The sequence below is a fragment of the Marmota marmota genome, unplaced genomic scaffold (genome assembly GCF_001458135.2).
Source record: "Marmota marmota marmota unplaced genomic scaffold, marMar, whole genome shotgun sequence".
NCBI classification, from domain to species: Eukaryota; Metazoa; Chordata; class Mammalia; order Rodentia; family Sciuridae; genus Marmota; species Marmota marmota.
The window spans coordinates 1-3297 of NW_026009584.1; the positions used below are offsets into that span (position 1 = coordinate 1).

General features: G+C 50.7%; 1 long non-coding RNA gene across 2 annotated transcripts; it reads right to left on the reverse strand.

Annotated features, from left to right (window-relative positions):
• Nucleotides 1–90: 90 nt before the first annotated feature.
• On the reverse strand, nucleotides 91–3290 carry LOC107134805. 2 transcript variants are annotated; one of them, XR_007345469.1, is made up of 3 exons: nucleotides 2180–3283; nucleotides 1256–1449; nucleotides 91–1163 (listed from the first exon to the last, which is right to left on the reverse strand). It is a non-coding gene; the product is annotated as an uncharacterized LOC107134805 (long non-coding RNA). The 2 variants fall into 2 exon arrangements; XR_001502475.2 differs by having other exon boundaries at nucleotides 91–1449; nucleotides 2180–3290.
• Between the last annotated feature and the right edge of the window lie 7 nt (nucleotides 3291–3297).

The following is a 3297-nucleotide window of genomic DNA, read 5'->3' on the forward strand; positions in this document are numbered from 1 at the left end:
TCTGGAAGAAAGGTCCTGAGGGTGAGGGGACAAGCTGAGACCCTTACATTCCCAGATGTACTCCCCTCACACCAGGGAATAAAATGTGCCTTATGTCAGGTGCCCATCACAGGCCTGTGAGTGCAGGCAATCTTTGTTTCCAATGATCATCACCATCACATGGAGGACTCAAGGTCAGAGGAGGTTCCTGGGGGTAATGTGGGCCAGGAATCGAAGTTGGCTGTCTGACTCCATGCCTCCCCCAGTCATTTCACCTTCCACCATAGACCTGATTGTTCTCAGCACAAGGGACGTCCCAACCACAAGTGGGTTTAGTGGTGCTGGCCCCAACACAGAAATCTGTGGCTACCCATACACATTGTCATGAACTCCTGATCAGGACCCTCTGGTGATGTCACACTCGAGGGGAAGCTGTCTTTGGATACTGCATGGGCATGTTCAACTTTGCCCCAGTTTGTAACTGCTCCCAGGCCATTCTGTGCACTGTCTTCAGTCAGCCTGGGACACCATACATGATGCTATGGAAAATTTGTGAAAAAACAAAAAGGCATTCCTTTCTCACAGTTCTTTAGTCAGGATTCCCAGGTAAAGGGTAACTGACCTAAAATCCCATGATTGCTCTCTCTTCTCCTTGCTTGAAAAGACAGCTGGCTCACCTGTGTCCTCACAGTGTCTCCTCCTTCTCCCAGAAGAACACTAATGCCCTCATGAAGCGCCACCCTCAGGATCTCATCTAACCTTCTAAGCACTAAATGCAGTCTCCAGATACCATTCCATTGGGGGTTAGGGCTTCAACAGGTGAATGTTGGGGGATAAAAACATTCATCACATAGTACACCTCAATGATATTTGAGGAATCCAATCACAATCATGCTGGTCAATGCAGCCCTTGGTGTTAAAGTTTTGTATAAGTATCCTGGAGTCCCAATGTCAATACTTTGAGTTGAACATCATGGGGCAAATATAACAAAGGTAGGAAATTATGTTGTTGGTCTACTGATAACGGAGGGTGACCTTGTGGACACTGATCCTGATGAATTCCAGCCCAGTGCTTCGGTCTCTGTCCCGACGAGAGCCCACCATGACTATGGAAGAGGGCCTGAGGATGGGTTTGCAGGAATGGCAGCGCACCAGCAACTTTGATCGGATGGTCTTCTATGAGACTGCAGAAAAGTGAGCCAGTTTTCAAGGCCCAGAGCCTACTGATGGGGGATCATGGTTTGCACAGCAAGGTCTGGTACAGCCTGTCACCTACCTATGTTTTGGCTCCGAGGCATCTAGCTCTCCAAATAGCGGCTCCTTCTAGCTTGAGGCCTGGGCATTCTCTCGGCAACAATCCCAGAAACTCCAGGCTTCATACTCTTGATTCCAACTCTGCCTTGAGGTTCAGGGTCAGGATGGGGAGGAGGTACCAGCCCAGCCAGAGGGTCTGCTGCTGCTTTGCTGGCTCTGCAGAGGGGAAAAGTTGCACTAGATTCACTCGGGCCACCTGCCTGGGAACTGGTACGTCCATTATAACTCATCAAAGTGGCCACTACTTCAAGCTGATGTTCCAGAAGAGGGTGGTGGTGGGGAGTGCATGGTCAGGGCCAGCCACCACCTCAGGTGCCCCCAGGACATGTATCTGGTCCTTACTGCCTTTGCTCTATGTAATCCCAGCCTTTCTAACAAGGGAAGGGAAGAACCCACCCTCATTGGAAGCAACCCCATGCTCTCAGCTTAGCTTCCACTTCCACATGACCCTGCCTGTAACTTGGTCTCCCAGGCGATCCTTTCAGGGCCCAAGGTCCCAGCCTCAGTACCCCTGAATTGGGTCAGGACCTCTGGTGTTCCCTGATATAAATCACATCCCTGACCAGTTTCTACAACTAAACTGATCATGTGCTTCCTGGCAGAAACAGGAGAGAGCCAGAACAAGGATCAGCTAGGGGCCCTGCCTGGGTCCCTCAGATCTGATTCCCTTAAGGTGCTAGTTGATGTAGTGTTTCCCGAGAACTGTAGTTCTTCCTCTGTAGCAGCTCCCTCCTGTCACTGGCCAGACCTACTCCAGGACGCAACTCCACATTCCTGCCACTAGCTCCTGACTGGTAGCTTAGAATACTCCATAGCCTAGAATCCCACACCAGCACCTGCCTGGTATGGCTAACCTGATTCTCAGCTCAGCCTGTGCCTGACTTACCCAAATCCCATCAAGGTTCATGGAGTTTGAGGCTGCAGAGGAGATGGAGGATCCAAGGATGCAGTTGTCAGGGGTCTTCCAGTGCCGACCTCCTCCTGCAACTCCGAGGCTGGAAATCCGAAGGCCTCCAGTCCCTGAGGCTGTCCAACAGCCAGGTAGGGTACCCACATTCACACGGTAGTCCATGATAGTGTCCAAACAGTGAAAATGGCCAAGGCAAGTTGTTGTCCCAAATAAGAACTTTCCCTTCAGTATTGGAGATACACTCTTACAAGAAAAAAAAGCCCCTAACACCTGAGGTCCCTGCCACCCAGCTATGAACTGTGTATTGACTGGGCCAAGTACAGATCTCCTTTCTCTCCTTGTCTATCCAAAGAAACAACACAAGATCTGCCTGGGACTTGGGTCCTGGTAGGGTAGAGTGCATGCAATACCAGTCACTACAAATGTCCTCCCACTTGACTCTCCTAGATGTTGCATCTGGTGCACTATTATATCCCTCGGTTCCTGGGTCAGGTTGTCCTCATGCATGGCATACCAGGTTAGGTCCCCTGAACCCTGCCTACTCCCAAGTGTTTGGGATGAACATGGAATCCTCATTCACACACCACTCTGGTCCTCCCTGTCCTAGTGTGCACCTCCAGAAAGACCAACCCTAAGGTATGGTCTGCCCGCTCATTAGCAGCCAAACCCAAGGCACCAGAGACCAAGGTGCCTGAGACCAAGGCACGCAAGACCAAGGCATGCAAGAACAAGGTGGCCAAGAGCAAAGGGCCTGAGAACAAGGCGCCTGAGGAGATCCCACCTGAAGCCATCCAAGAGTACATGGACATCATGGATGAGCTATTCGGGCCTACGAACTTTGCCACGTGGGAGCCCTCCTACTTGTCTACAGAAGAGCTTGCTGCAAACTTGGGAGAGGAAGGACTAGAGCAACAGCCAATACAGGATGATTTATACCCAGATCCAAGTCTCCTGAGCTATGTTGATGAGAACTTTGTCACCAAGGTGAGCTGGGCCTACAATCTTGGTGTATACAAGGTTTCGGCACTCATGGAATTGAGTTTCCTGGCTTAGAATCTCAGATTTGTGTGTGTGTGTGTGTGAGAGAGAGAGAG